Genomic DNA, 16,607 nt, shown 5'->3' with positions numbered 1-16,607 from the left:
CAGAGGTGCAGCTAGTCCCAGTAATCATAAAAGAAGAATAATGAATGACAGATAAATTCATTATAAAATTGGTGACACGCTGGGGATTCTTTAATATTTTCAGACACAATGTAGTCATCTGAATACTCACATATAGCAAACAGAACATAAACTCAGCACTTTTATTCAAAAAAAGAAAGGGGGTTGGGTTGTTTTTTAATTCAACCAGCTCTGATGAGAACTACTGCGTATATTTTTGTTGCTGTTATCTGGGTTTTACAACCCATGAGATTCCATGCTATTGTCATCTCCCCACTGAAATGAACTTTCATCATCTATTGTCTCACCCATTGCACAGTGACAAAAGTCTGAATAGATCAGGATTCCCTAACCGAAAAAAAGGAAAACAAAAAGGAAACTTGACTAAAGCATTCATATTTTGAAAGGCACAGTGAAAAAAGCACTTTCTTGTTTACCTTGTCATATAACAGTGGTCTCTTGATGAATATAGAACAGTAAATTTTGAATCAATAAAAATACTTCTTCATGCCACGTATGCTTACTCTGCAAACTTGCCACAAGAAATCATACTAAAAAAATATTGTGAACAGATTTTAAAAATGAATTAGACCCACTGACCATTAAAACAGTAGTCAAGGTAAAGCTATGATAGGAATAATAGCTTATGTAGGAAACATTGTTTAGACTCCTGCTGAGGTCAAGAATGGATCCACCTCCTGCTCTCCCTCTACTGAATTATACTACTGGTGCATTATGGATGGTTTACAAAAAAAAATTTTTTTTTTGAAGAATCAGGTATTGATCACTATACAGAGACAGGATACCAGTCCTCATGGATCATCATCTGAGATGGCAAATGCTATGTCCTATGGAATTATGAACCTAACCGAGACTTTCTTGTACTAGTCTGGCTGTTCACATAGGGATGTGTTATTGCCACTTTATAAGAGTGAGACCATTATTGGAATACTACACTCCGTTCTGGTGTCCACACTTGAAAAAGGATGTTGACAAATTGGAAAGGGTTTAGAAAAGTGCTGCAAGAAACATTTGAGGCATGGAAAACCTGCCTTACACAGTGAGAGACTAAAGAAGCTTAACATGTCTTTCTAAAAGATGCTTTAGCTCAGCCAGAAATGATGGGTTTGATGCAAGTTTTACTTGGTGAAATGCTATAGTCTGTGTTATGCAGGAGGTCAGACTGCATGATAATGGTCCCTTCTGGCCTTAAAATCTCTGACTCAATGATACTGGCATGTTTTGTGAATGTTTGCAAATTAATTTGAGTTATCCACCATCCTCAGGATTTTATTCATCCTTTCCTCTCTGTTATGCACACTAAAAATATTATACAGCCCAATGCCACAAACACTTGCACACAAGTAACTTTACTCACATGAATAGTCCCACTGAAGTCAGTGGAACTGCTCATGTGATTATAACTACTCACATGCATAAGTATTTATAAGATTGGGCCCAATTCATAAGCGTAGCTTGACTTCTATATTTGGAGGGGGGGGCAGCTCCAGCCAGCCAAATGGGGCCATGCATGGAGGGCAAATTCCACACCTGCCCAAGGCTTGCAGTGGCCCAATGTCTGTTTCTCCATCAGGGATTTTTAAAATTTCAACTGAGCATATTAAATCACCAGCAACAATGTGCTGCAGATGAGAAAACACAGAGCACCAGGTGTCTTGAACTTTTATTCTGCAATATACCCTTGTTGCTATCAACAAGTATAAGCAACATTAAGCAACATTAAGCTTTGGCAGTCATACTATTTCATTGTCAACAAGGTTTGCGTGAACTTGAAAATCATACCAACTGATTAATGTTCTTACTGAAGGACCATTCCTGGAACTGTTACATTCTCCAACCTCCCACTGAAGTCAATGAGAGGTTTGAGTGTGCAATGATTTCAGCAGGCTAAGACATATTAAAACAAGTTAGTTTACCCTCTAGAAAGATTATCATAACCTCTTTGAGCCACTGATTGTTTGGCGAGAGGAACAGAGAGATAGATACTATTTTATTCTAAATCACTGAAAATGGTAGACCAGATCAAATGCTGGTGTGAATGAGCATTTTTCTATGTATGTAATTATTTCTTTTAACTACCTTTTTCATAGATTCTCACATACACACTATCTTTTAGTAGATTAGCCTCTGACTAGGCTTTTCACATTAAACTTCAACTCATTTCCTGCAGTTCTGTGTGATTAAGCATAATTTGTAACTGTAGTTTTTACATACAAGTCAGCCAGTATTTATCATCTAATGAACTCTGTGTGGCATGGGGGGGGGGATAATTTCAGTATTTTCAACCATGATATTACCCAATATTTGGCTACGGTTAAACCTAATCCTGAAGTGTTGTCCTACAACTTCATTGGGTGCTTGATACAGAGTACAGAATAAGAGTTGTAACCACCACCACCCCCTCTTTTTTTTTTTTATAATGTCCATCTATGGAAGTCTGGACTTCATCATCAGGATATACAAATGAAAAAGTACAAAGGCGGCCATGGCATCCTCTATTTTACATGGATGAGCTACACACATGCCTGACCTTAACCCAGATTTGGGGCATCTATGTCTCTGCAGTCAGGTGTCTTGTAAAAAGGTGCTGAATACAGTCTTAAACTGACAGTGTCCTTTTAGCATATTATGAAGATCAGACAATTAAATTAGACTGACCAAGCAAGTTATGCTTGATTTTATGCACAGCCTCACTATCTTGTTTTTATGCACTGGCACAATGCTGCTGGACCTGGGTTTACAACTAAAGAGGCAGGTATACATTTTTAAAATGCTACTAAATAATATAATTAAATTATTTCTATTAATATTAAGTTTTGTAAAACCTAACACCCAGAGAGAGAGACTTCTAATCCTAAAATGACTAAATTAACCCTTTGGTTACTGCAGATCTTTATACATAAATGCACATGTTCTAAGAATTCATTTGATTGAACAACTTGAAATTGCCGCAGGGCAAATGCTCTCAGGATTAAATTTGTTAAAGTAGTTCCCTGAATAGTAATTGCACGATCAATAAAAATGTGTACATATTGAAATTAAACTCACTATTATGCTAAGACATTCCGGATATAGTGCTGTTGGTTGCAGTTTAAGAAAAAAACAAAAGGCTTATGCTTCATAAAAAAATAATATGCAATATTATTGAAGGACTTACTAACTTCCTGTTAAAAATATTTATACAATGAGGAGACATGGTTCATGTGTCCGGATATGGGTCTGTCTGGGCAAGAACATGTGGTTATGTGGGACATGCATCTTGAACATAGTTTTTCAGACCGTTTGTCCATAACTTCCTTTTGTAGGTTTGTTCTCTTCTATAAAGTGGTTCTCAGTGGAAGTCTCTGTTTCCGTCTTCAAAGATAGACTAATCAGTCAGAACTTATTACTCAGTTCAGGTATCATTTGTGATATCATGTTGAGATAAGAAAAACTTTATAGGCAGAACAGCTCTATTAGATCATCCACTTTAATCTGGGGCAAAGTAAAATTAGGTATAAGCATTAGTGCCAGGGTATCTTTATGTTCACCTTTTAAATAAAATGAAAGAATTCAAATGAACAAGGATTGTAATGAGTACAATAACATCACGTGAGATAGCATTGCACATTGTCCAAAGGGAATCTAGGTAACTGAGGGTAGGTCTACATAGCAAAAACAAACACAAAAGCGCAGCAGGGAGTCTCAGAGCCCAGGTAACTGACTCAGGCCTGGTCTACACTATGAGGTTAGGTCGAATTTAGCCATGCTAGGTCGATTTTATAATGAATGTATCTATACAACCAATCCCGTTCCGCCAACCTAAAGGGCTCTTAAAATCGACTGCTGTACTCCTCCCCTACGAGGGGAGTAGTGCTAAAATCGACCTTCCTGAGTCTAATTTGGGGTAGTGTAGATGCAGCGCTGTGCCATTCTATGGTATTGGCCTCCAGGAGCTATCCCAGAGTGCTCTAATGTGACTGCTCTGGACAGCACTTTCAACTCCGATGCCAGATACACAGGAAAAGCACCGGGAACTTTTGAATTTCATTTCCTATTTGATCAGCGTGGCGAGCTCAGCAGCACAGGTGACCATGGAGTCCCAGAATCGCAAACAAGCTCCAGCATGGAGTGAACAGGAGACACTAGATTTGATTGCAGGCAGAACTCCGATCCAGCAGAAAAAATGCTGATATATATGCCAAAATCGCACAGAGCATGGTGGAGAGAGGCTACACCAGGGACACACAGCAGTGCCGCGTGAAAACTAAGGAGATCAGGCAAGCCTACCAAAAGACAAAGGAGGCAAATGGTCACTCCAGGTCAGAGCCCCAGAAATTCCGCTTCTATGATCAGCTGCATGCCATTCTAGGGGGGGACCCTACCAGTACCCTAACACTCTCCGTGCACACCTGCAAGGTGGCTGCCTCACACAGCATGGATGAGGATTTTGTGAATGAGAAAGAGGAGGAGGAGAATGCACAGAAGGCAAGCAGAGAATCCATTCTCCCTGGCAGCTAGGACCTTTTCATCACCCTGGAGCCAATAACCTCCCAGGGCATATTGTTCCCGGACCCTGAAGGCAGAGAAGGCACCTCTGGTGAGTGCACATTTGTAGTTACACTACAGGGGTTAAAAGCAATTGTGTTTAATATTTGATTTGCCCTGAGCAATTGGGATGCATTCGCGGCCAGTACAGCTAATGGAAAAGTCTGTTAATGTGTCTGGGGATGGAACGGGAATCCTCCAGGGACATCTCCATGAAGCTCTCCTGGAGATACTCTGAAAGCCTTTGCAGAAGATTTCTGGGGAGAGCTGCCTTATTTCATCCTCCAAGGCAGGACACTTTACCACGCCAAGCCAGTAGCAAGTAGTCTGGAATCATTGCAGCACAAAGCATGGCAGCGAATGGTCCTGGGTTTTGGTCACATTCATGCAACATTCACTCTTTATCACTCTCCTGAGGCTGACACAGAAAGATATCATTCATGGTCACCTGGTTGAAATAGGGGAAGTTTTGTAAGGGAACAGTAATCCCCTCTGTTTGCTGGTCCCCGACATATTAGACCCCAGGCACGCTTGGCTGTGTGCACTTGGCTAAAAGGGATCATCCCGGAGAATGGCCATGCGGGGAAGGGGTGTGCTGCACATCCACCCCAAAACCACAGCCCCTCCTTTTAAACGGCAAACACAACCGGCATTGGTTGCTATGGGAAAGGAGGGCGCTGCAGTTTGAAACCATTCCCACATGTTATGAACGCAGAAGAAGCCAACCCCACGTACCCTTTGGCTTACCATGGCTGCCTGCAAACTGAATTCTGTTGCCCAGCCGTGTGTGATGTGTAAAAAGTAAAATGCGACCTTGTACCTAAAACATATGAACATATGTACTGTCTGCTGTGAATTGCTTGATTCACTGTGAAAGAGTCTCCCTTCTGTTCTCAAAAATGTATCTTCTTAAAAGTCTACTCTCCCTTCCCCCCTCTCCTCCCCCCCCCCCCCCCCCCCGCAGCTGCAAATGCTTCTATGCTCCCTGCATCAACTCCGACCCTAAGGTTATCGCAGATTAGAAGGCGAAAAAAACCGCACTCACGAGGATATGTTTTCAGAGCTCATGCAATCCTCCCGCACTGATAGGGCACAGCTGAATGCATGGAGGCATTCGTGGCAGAGGCCAGGAAAGCAAACAGTAAGCGTACTCAGAACACGCAGGAGGAGATGCTGAGGCTAATGGGGGAGCAAACATACATGATGTGGTGTCTGGTGGAGCTGTAGGAAAGGCAACTAGAGTACAGACCCCAACTGCAGCCATTGTGTAACTGCCTGCCCTCCTTGCCAAGTTCCATATCCTCCTCACCCAGATGTCCAAGAACGCGGGGGGAGACTCCGGGTACCCAGCCACTCAACTCCAGGGGATGGCCCAAGCAACAGAAAGCTGTCATTCAAACAGCTTTGATTTGTAGTGTGGCTACAATAAGCAATGTGGCCTTGTCCTTCCCTACTCCCCCAACCCAACCCCGTTATCAAACCCTTTGTACACCCCGGCTTCCTTTTCCTAGTCAGCGTTGTCAGTGATATCAAGTATTTTTTAATAAATAAAGAATGATGGATTTAGAACAATAGGGACTTTATTTCCTGTGCCAGCTGTGGTCGAAGCGGGGTGGGGGATTGGCTTACAGGGAAGTACATTCACCAAAGGGGGTGGGTTTGCATCAAGGACAAACACACACAACTGTCACACCGTAGCCTGGTTAGTCATGAAACTGTTTTTCAAAGCCTCTCTGATGCACAGCGTGCCTTGGTGTGCTCTTCTAATTGCCCTGGTGTCTGGCTGTTCAAAATTGACCGCCAGGCGACCTGCCTCAACCTCCCACCCCTCCATAAACGTCTCCCCCTTACTCTCTCAGATATTATGGAGCACACAGCAAGCAGCAATAACAATGGAAATATTGCTTTTGCTGAGGTCTAACCTACTCAGCAAACTGCACCAGCACCCCTTTAAACGTCCAAAGGTACATTCTACCACCATTCTGCACTTGCTCAGCCTATAGTTGAACTGCTCCTTACTGCTGTCCAGGCTGCCTGTGTACAGCTTCATGAGCCATGGGAGGAAGGGGTAGGCTGGGTCCTCAAGGATAACTATTGGCATTTCAACATCCCCTACGGTAATTTTCTGGTCTGGGAAGAAAGTTCCTTCTTGCAGCTTTCCGAACAGCCCGGAGTTCCGAAAGATGCAAGCATCATGCACCTTTCCCAACCATCCCACATTGATGTCAGTGAAATGGCCCTTGTGATCCACCAGTGCTTGCAACACCATTGAGAAGTACCCTTTACAGTTTATGTACTCTTTGGCAAGGTGGTCCTGTGCCAAGATTGACGGAACGCATATCCCTATCACCCCACCACAGTTAGGGAACCCCATTGCAGCAAAGCCATCCACTATGACCTGCACATTTCCCAGAGTCACTACCCTTCTTAGCAGAAGGGTATTGATTGCCCTGGCCTGCTACTTGGATCACAGCAGCCCCCACAGCAGCCCCCACGGTAGATTTGCCAATCCAAATTGATTACTGACTGACCGGTAGCAGTCAGATGTTGCAAGCTTCCACAGGGCTATCGCCACTCACTTCTCAACTGTCAGTGCAGGTCTCATCTTGATATTCCTGTGCTTCAGGGCTGGGGAAAGCAACTCACAAAGTTCCATGAAAGTGGCCTTATGCATGCGAAAGTTTCGCAGCTACTGGGCATCATCCCATACCTGCAATACTATGCAGTCCCACCAGTCTGTGCTTGTTTGCCGGGCCCAGAATCAGTGTTCCACTGTATCAACATGCCCCAATGCCACCATGATATCCCAATTGCCACATCCCATGCTTTCAGGAACGTCTGTGTCCATGTCCTCCTCACAATCTTCCTCGTGCTGGCAGCTCCTAGCTAGGCTCTGCAAATACTGCGGGATAATGTGCGAGGTGTTTACAATGCTCACAAAAGCAGTGTGCAGCTGAGTGGCTCCATGCTTGCCTTGCTATGGCGTCTGCATGGATAACCCAGGAAAAAAGGCGCAAAATGATTGTTTGCCATTACTTTCAAGGAGGGAGAGAGGGAGGGAAGGAGGGGAGACTGACAACATGTAAGCAAAACCACCCACGACAATGTTTTTGCCCCATCAGGCATTGGGAGCTTAACCCAGAATTCCAATGGGCAGCAGGGACTGTGGGATAGCTACCCATAGTGCACCACTCCGTGAGTCAATGCTAGCCATGGTATTGAGGACACACTCCGCCGACCTAATGCGCTTAGTGGGGAGACACATGATCAACTGTATAAAACCGGTTACTAAAGATCGACTGCTATAAAATCGACCTAATATTGTAGTGTAGACATGACCTCAGCCTCGGAAGGCTCATGCTAGGGGGCTAAAAATAGCAGTGTAGACATTCCCGCTCAGGCTGGAGCAGAGGCTCGGAGACTCTTGGCTCCAGCCCAAGTGGGAATGTCTACACTGGGGTATGTCTAGACTGCTATTAAACACTCACAGCTGGGCCATGTCAGTTGACTTGGGCTCACGAGGCTTGGGCTGTGGGGCTGTAAAACTGCGGTGTAGACATATGGGCTCAGTCTAGAGCCTGAGCTCTGGGACCCCAAAAGGGGAGAGTGTCCCAGAGCCCGGGCTCTAGCCTGAGTCCAAACATCTACATTGCAATTTTACAGCTCTAAAGCCCAGGCCCCACTTGCTTGAGTCAGCTGCCACAAGCCAGCCCTGGGTGTTTAATTGCAGTGTAGACATAGCCACTTACTTTTATTCTCACAGCACAAGCCCCTTGTACCCGAGTCAACTGACCCAGGCTCTGAGACTCACTGCTGTGTAGGGTGTTTTTCTGTGTAGACTTAAGAGGAAGAAGAAAATAAGCTTCTATCTTTTAGTCATCCAAAGAGTAATTACAATAGAAGAAAAACAAATTTAGAGTCTGATGTTTTTCTAGATACCACAATGTAGTGACCTATTATTCTCTGTGATGCAAGTCATCTATCTTATCTAATGCTGCAAGAAATCTATATTGGTTAGTTGTTCACCCTCTAAATTAAATGCATGGAAAGATCCAGTAGACATTAAACTAAATATTTTAGAGGGATTTGCAAAACACAGCAGTTTCACTTCACAGTGATTTGTGCAAACATTTGCTTCAGTTTTGATCCACATGGGTTTGTACTTACCAGATTCTGAGGTTGGTTTTGAATCAGGAGACTGGACAAATCCAGCATAAAGCAAAACTCAGCCAAAACCTCCACTTTCACCTCAGGTTCATGTCAAGGCCGTGAGAAACTACACATTTCACAAAAATCTGAATGAAACCTGGAAATCAGCCCACGTTTGCTCAAAACTGGACAGCAGTTCACTGTAAATGTTCTTAACCCTTAGCTGATTTAATTTTCCAATGTCTAGGGAACACCTGGGTTTCCTTAGCAACTAGTCAGGAGCAAATAATTTCTATACTTTATTATTTAGGTTGATATAGGTGCCTTCTGCATCCCTCCCTTCCTCAAGTTCCTTTGCAGGATTACTGGGCAATGGTTCTGTTTAGAATTCTCCTCCCTCTTCACCCCTGAGATCGTAGATGGGACAAGAGGTCACTGAGGCCATGTCTACACTACTACAAAGTTATGTCAACCTAAGTTCCATTGGCATACAGCCACCGCAGTTAGTGGGTGTGAAAGAAGAGACCCTGAAGGCCGCAATCAGCAGCTGCAGATGCAACACACAGAGGTACCATTGTCAGTGTATTTATAATGGGAATCGAAACTTAAGATGCTGAATTCGCTCCCCAAAAGTTGTAAGCACGACATTCTCACTTCTGCTTGGGATTGACTGAGCGTGGCACCAGTCACGACACCAGCCATGGGGATTATGGCCCTCCAGGGGTTGGGGAAATTAGGAGGGAATAGCTCGGTTTCATGATTCTAGTTGGCACTGTTTTCCACAGGTGGCAGCAATTTTAGTTCTGCTCACTCCTGAGGGTAACAGATGCAAAGAGAGCACAGCTGCTGTCGGCGTCCTGAGGGCACCCCAAGCCTGTATGCTGCTAGCCTAGCCTAACCCTAGAGAGGAGAATGAAAAGCAGATAGCAATACTACCTTTCTTGTGCTAGAAGAAGTAGTGGAACAAGTAAAAATGAGTAATTCCAAAGATGCGTCCTGCTACTATGGGAGTGCCATCCCTGTTATTTCAAAGTAAACTGCATACTTACCCAAGGTTCCTTCCCTTGCATTGTGCTTGGCTGTGCTTGACTAACCATGTAGTGGAGACCAGGCCTGAATGGACCACAGTAGGGGGCATTCAATCCTAGCACAGAGCATGTGTGGAATGCAAAACACTGGCCATGGTGGTTAAACTAGATAGAAACAGGAGAGAAGCTCTGGCTGCACCAACCAAGGAGGAAGGGTAGTAGAGCGCTACTTAGCCACGCCAGGGAGGGCGGGGGAAGCTCTCCTTTTAGCAGACAAGAGAGAACTGTGCTCCCCACCATTCCCACTTATCCCTGACTAGCTCCTTTTCCCCTGCAGAAAGCAAGAGAATAGCTGCAGGTGGGAGCAGTACCTACAGGTTTTGGGAAAGAAGGGATGACTGGGGATAGCAACCTGAGAAAGGAGGTGGGCTGTACGAACAGAATCAGCCAGGCCTGCTGAACTTCTCCATAGGTTTGAAGTTCTAGCCAAACTGTTTACAAAGCCCATGTGCAGTCTGAGCAGCACAAACACAGTAAATACTAAATCCAGGATGGACAATTAAAAGTTACTCCATAATATCCTGTGCATAATAGAGTTGGATGTAGAACTAAACTGACTGACCATACCCACCTCTTGACATGCCACCTGTTAATATAAATCTACATTAATCGTCTTGTATAAGACATTACTACTCCCTCAGGCCATCCTCTACCATTTGAAATATGGAGTTCACAGATTTGGCTTTACTGTGTTCTCTCTCCTTTTTTAATCCAAAATCTGAGGGAGACAATGATTTTTGCAACCTCAGAAAGGAGGTTGTGAAAATGAGGAAGTATCGTTATTAAGTATTGTTGTTTATCTCTACCATGATAGCACTTAGAGGCCTTATCTGAGATTGGAGCCCCATTGTTCTAGGCATTGAACAAACCCATAGTGAGACAGCCTCTCCCTTCCCCACCCCCACCCCCTTCACCGCCACTCAAGAATTTACAATCTAAATAGACTGCGTAGACTGTCGGTCCTTCATCAGTTAAGACTGAGCCAATCACAACACGTCTTCCAATCTTCTCTCGCTCTGGCCATCCTTCGCCATGTTTGTCCATATCTCCTTGTTAAGAAATCATCCCACCTCTTTGGAGGCCAACCGCGTGGCCGTTTCAGTTCTCGCGGATACCACTCAGATATAGCTGCAGTCCATCTGTTGTCACTGAGTCTAAATAGACAAGCCAGAAATAGGGTGGGGAAAATATTATTCCTCCCCTTCCCACATTTTACAGATAAGGAATTGAGGCACTGACAAACTATCATTTTGTCCAAGCTCACACAGGAAGTCTGTAGCAGAACCAGGAAATGAATCCTTGAGTCCTAAGCCAGTGCCTTCACAAGACCATCCTTCCTCTCTATGTTGTTAGTTGTCAATCCTACTCAACCTGATCATTCCTGAGGAGGCTCACTTTTTCTACCTGCCCTCAATCCAAAAAAATATAGCTAATTCTATGTTTCCCAATCTCTGAAATGCAGTGGGCTGCCTCTTTTGCTGCTTTTATCTCCAATGCTTGTTCTGCTTCATTCTCTTGACCTCAGTGATCTCACTCCTATGCCAATGATCTCTACTGATTACATGACTAATATCCAGATTAAGATCCAGTGATGCACTAAAATACATATCTGCTATGATCATCTACTCCACCACCCTACATGACTTAAGCTTTAAGTAAAACAGCATCAGCTGGTGAAAAATCTTGTAGGTAAAATATCCCCATGAGCAGAGTAATTACACCAGCTGGGTAAAAACCAACCAATTGTACTTGAATTTGAAACAAAAACATTTTCCATAATCATGTTGGAGTGGAAAGCTGATATGCTATTTTACTGCATGTCAGTATCTACATGGCAATCTTTTCATAAACTTCCAAAATTCCTTTTACCTGCTTTGCCACTTTTGCCCCATACATAGCTGTGAACCATGAATGGACAAAGCTGACATTCAGTTGCTGTTAGAATAATAATGTTCTGTCCCATGAGCAAAAGAAGAACCAAATGGAATAACCTATGTCCTTTCATGAAAAAAGCAGAAGTACAAAAAGGAATCAAATTCACATGACTGGGAAACTGAAGTGTTCTACCACCGATGGTTTTAACAGACTGTTCCATGCTGAAAACCATTATTTGGAACAGAAACCTGACCTTCCAAGACAAAAGTATCAGTCCTTTGCACTTCTGCTGTGAATAATGACTAGACTCATGTATCAGATGATGATGTTCTGAAAATGTCAAAATATATACAGAGGTGTTGTTGTTTTTTTTAAATTGTAAAGAGGAAGTCGAGATCAGGTATATGCAAAGGATTCATGCAGAAACATCTTAAAAACAGTGTGGAAGATGGTGCTAGATTCATAGATCCTGAAGCAAGAAGGGACCACCATGGACATCTACTCTGACCTCTGCATAGCATAAGCCCCAAAATTTCCCAAAAATAATTCCTAGAGCACATCTTTTAGAAAAACATCTCTAGTGCAATCTCATATATCAAACCAGGGCCAGCATAGTCTAGCAGATTTAGGGCTGATGCAGAGTACACAGCCCACCTCCCTTCCTGCTCAAGAATCCTAGTCAGCTTTAACAAATGTCCAGCTATCGCTATGCCCAGTAACTTCATTTCTTACCTTCAGCAGAAGTCATTTACCTTCTGCCTTTGGTGGACTGTCCCTTTGCAAAACTATGCAAAGGCACCAATAAAAGCAACTGGGCTCCACTTCTGCAGCATCAGGAGGCTGGAGTAGGGTGTCCCCAAGAATCCCTAAGCTTGTAAACAGTGTCCGTTACTTAAGGGGTGCCCCATATGGAGCCTTTTATAAATCTTAAAATTATTATTAATTATTAATTATTATTATTATTGGCATGGTGATACGATTACACTTTGGGAGCCAAAATGTTTAGGCCCTAAAAATTGGTGCACAAAGCCCCTGGCAGGGCCTCCCTCATCACCACCACCTTATTTTAGGTGATATGAAAAACAAAGGAAAACCTCAGCTTTCATTTTAAGAACAGAAAAGGCAGTTTCTATCCCTTTCCTTTGTGAAGCAACCTAGAAAATATAAACCCATGTAAACGGCTCACTAAGGCTGAAACCCGCTACTATTAATTCCTAACAACCGTGGGGTTCCTGTAGGTTCTTGACACAAGGTAAGATCACAGAATTAATTAATGTGTCTACATGTGGTGCTGGCAGTACTGCCTGAGCTACTAATGATGGCACTAGAGCCTGCAGCTGCACCAGCTCCTATGGCTACAGAGAGGAGCAACTAAATAGTATGAGAGATACCCTCATTTAGGGGACTAGACATGGGGTTAAAAATAATGAACAAGCATTCTATTTCTGGTTCTGACACTGGCTTCTTCTGTACCGTGGTCAATTGATGACCTTTCTGCCTTAATTCCTCCTACTTATCAAATGGGGACAGTATTTTCCTACCATATAGGAAACTTGTGACCGTTATTTGTAAAGCACTCTACAATTCATTAGATGACACACAAAACCCACCAGAGCCTGGGGTCGTCCTAGACATTTGTCTCTTGGAAAACATTGTGTAATGCTGGCAATTCTGCACAAATCCCATCATAAGCAGTTGGGTTCACTTCTGCAGAAGGAACTGGAGAATGGGGATGTGGAGCAGCTAAAGATATATTTCTCTCATCCCCCATCTGCACACACACACACACAAAATGTAAAATAAGTCCTATACATTCAGAATGGATCCCTAAGAATCATCTTGACTTTCCCAGATCCTGAGGATATGCTTGTACCTAGCAGTTAGAGAATGGTGGAAAGGAGTTGATTATGTTTTTGGAGTAGGGGAACCAAAACTTATTTCACAGACCCACCCAAAAATGCTAATTCTGAATGGCTTCCCTTCTGCCAGCCACCGCAAATAGAAACTGCAGGTCCAGGTTACACAAGCTGAATGCCACTGTTTGTTCTCCCCTAGTCTAGATGTTCCTTCTCATTTTGGCAGTAAAATTAGAGAGTAATTATTTCCAAGTTTTGATTTAAACTCAAATAAATATCTTTGTGCACCTCCTGGTTTTCTGACACACTCCCACAGTTAGCACATCTGTCACTGTGGCTATAAATAGAACAACCTCAAAAAAATGGAAGTTTGCAAAATGAATCACTGTCTCAAAATAATTTCTCAAACATTTTTAAAACTTCCTTCTTGTATGTTTTCTTAGATACCTTTATACTGTACTTTTAAAGGAAATCCCAAGAACACTACTTATACTTTTGATGATATTTTCAGGGAAAGCTGCTGTGAATATGGAGAAATTCGGGACTAAATTCAGTGGTCAAGTTAAGAAGAAAATGTAGCCCTCTTCTAAAACCCACTCCTGCTCCCACTGAAGTCAATAGCAGGATCTCCGCTGATCTCAAATGGAGGATGATCTGCCCCCTACTTCTGAAACACAGGTCTAAGTTGTAGTTAAGAGAAAAATTTCACTCATCTTTAATTTTTGTTACCCCTTCTCCCTGCATTTCCCACCTCAGCCCACTTTGTTTGTCCCATTCATCTGTTATTGTCTTATGGACTGTAAACTCTTTAGGGTAGGAACTACCATTTCCTATATGTTTGTACAGTGTCTTCCACAACAGAGCCTTGACCTGGATAGTCTTTAGGTGCTACTGAAATAGAAATGTTGAATAATCATAAAAAAGATGGAAAGCCATTGAGAACATAAAGTAGAAGCGCACACTGCAAGTCATCAGGTGGATTGTTCTCCTTCTCCCTTTTCTTTCTTTCGAATATTTGTGTTGTTTATTGGATTATCTCAGCCTTTGCCTAATTTTATTTCTTGACCATGTGAAAAAATATGCAGTACATTCAGGACTTGTGGGTGTTTGGGTCTTCTGAGAAGAAAGTCCTGAAGTTTAGCACTTGAAAGTTCCTGTTGAGTTTGACATTCTCTTGCTTTACCCTGAACACATAAGTAAGAAAAGATTATGAAGAAAGGAAACATGTGTGATCATGAGCCAGTAAAAGCAAGAAAGCATCATTCACAGAAATATTATTCACAGACAGTGCAGTGCACTGAAACACATGTCTCTTCTTGAAATGAGCCTATTGAGCAGTATGTCAGAGAGGCAACGTTTTAATGCAATAATATATTAGGACAGTTAAATATGATACATGAATAGTAATATTATGGGGTCCATGATTATGTTTTTCCAGTTGTTTTGCTTTGTGACTGGAAATCTCAGCCAGCCTTTTGCCTTGTTATATCACAGTTCCCAAATATTTATAATGTTCCATAGCAACACACAGCAAAATTAAACCAGATGACAATAGAGTTCCACTAGTTACTCACTGAGCGTAAGACGAACCCAAAGAGAAGGGGGGTGGCTTTTAAAACACATACCTCACTACAACAGCAACCAAAAAAAAAAAAGCCTCTAGGAAAAAAATCAGGAGTTTTATACAGACCATACCCTAGCATCTCTAATGCGTTTGCCTGCCTCATTTGGTTTCTCTCTTGCGCACTCTCTGGTATTAATTGCATCAGTTACGTTTTGGGGTATTATTTGTACGAAAGGTACAATACACAATTAGGATGTACTGAATTCTCTTCTAGATCAGGCATGTACTTTATATCTTTCTGTTCAACCTCTCTTACTTTTTAAAGCCATCTTTGATGGCCATGGCCACCCATTTGTGTCATTCATCCTTAGTCCATTGCAGTAAAATAGCTTTGTCTGTGCTTTTTATAATACCAGGTGAGGTGCTTAGGAAGAACCTTGGACAAGCTTGGCCAGTATTGACTGGCAATTAGGATATGCCACTGTCAGCCAAATACAACCTAATACCACCGAGTGCCTATCTGCTAGAGTGTAATGTATTGCATAGGAGGTTCCTATCAGATTTGCTGCACTAACACACTACGGTCCACATCTACATTCCCATCATTATCTCATTTTAGGGTACTTTGAGGCTCTGCCATCCAAAGAAACATGGGCCATATCATGCCTAGATTTAAGGAAAAATCCTCAGTGATTTCAACGGGAAGTTAGCCTAAAAGCAGATACCATGATATTGCCCTTTGTTAGATCTAGCACAGGAAACCAACGATGGGTCAGGAAAAACCCTGCCATTATTCCCTTACAAATGTCAGGGAAAATGGCATAGAAGTTACCTGACTATTTGTATCTTTCTTGCCAGCACAGATGAGGCCTATTTGTTATTCAGCTCACAATCCCTTTTGCGGTTCAATATTGCATTTGAAATCTGAATTCAAATACTCAATTATTCACTTTACTAATACCACAGAGAAAGTCTGAGATGGCCTTGGCTCTGCTGTGTTTTCACTTTCTAACAGAACAACAAAGATTACATTTAGGGTTCGTCTACTCAGCAAAACAAAAAATAAAAACCCTGTGGCAGTGAGTGTCAGGGCCTGGTTCAACTGACTCCGGCTTGCGCTCATGGGCTAAAAATAGCAGTGTAGACGTTCAGGCTCAGTCTGCAGGCCAGGCTGAGAGACCCTTCCCCCTTGCTGGGTTTCAGGACCCTAGGCTCCAGCTCAAGCCTGAATGTCTACACTACAATTTTTAGCCCTGCAGCACAAGCACAAGTCAGTTGACCCAGGCTTTGAGACTTTGCTGCTGTGGGTCTTTTTTTGCTGTGTAGACATGTAGTAAATGTAACTGATGATCACTCAGATTAAAATCGGCGTGAAAAACAAAATCATACCTGAAAAATCAAATCATCCTCTATTTCCTCTCTTTAAAGGGAAATTTTCAGAAAGCTTATCTCATGGCAGAACTAGAGCCTTGAGAATGTAATCGTATCCTAAACAATACAAAGGAAATG

Source organism: Emys orbicularis, chromosome 8, assembly GCF_028017835.1.
Source record: "Emys orbicularis isolate rEmyOrb1 chromosome 8, rEmyOrb1.hap1, whole genome shotgun sequence".
Taxonomy (NCBI): Eukaryota; Metazoa; Chordata; order Testudines; family Emydidae; genus Emys; species Emys orbicularis.
Note: the sequence above shows the minus strand (reverse complement) of the source record.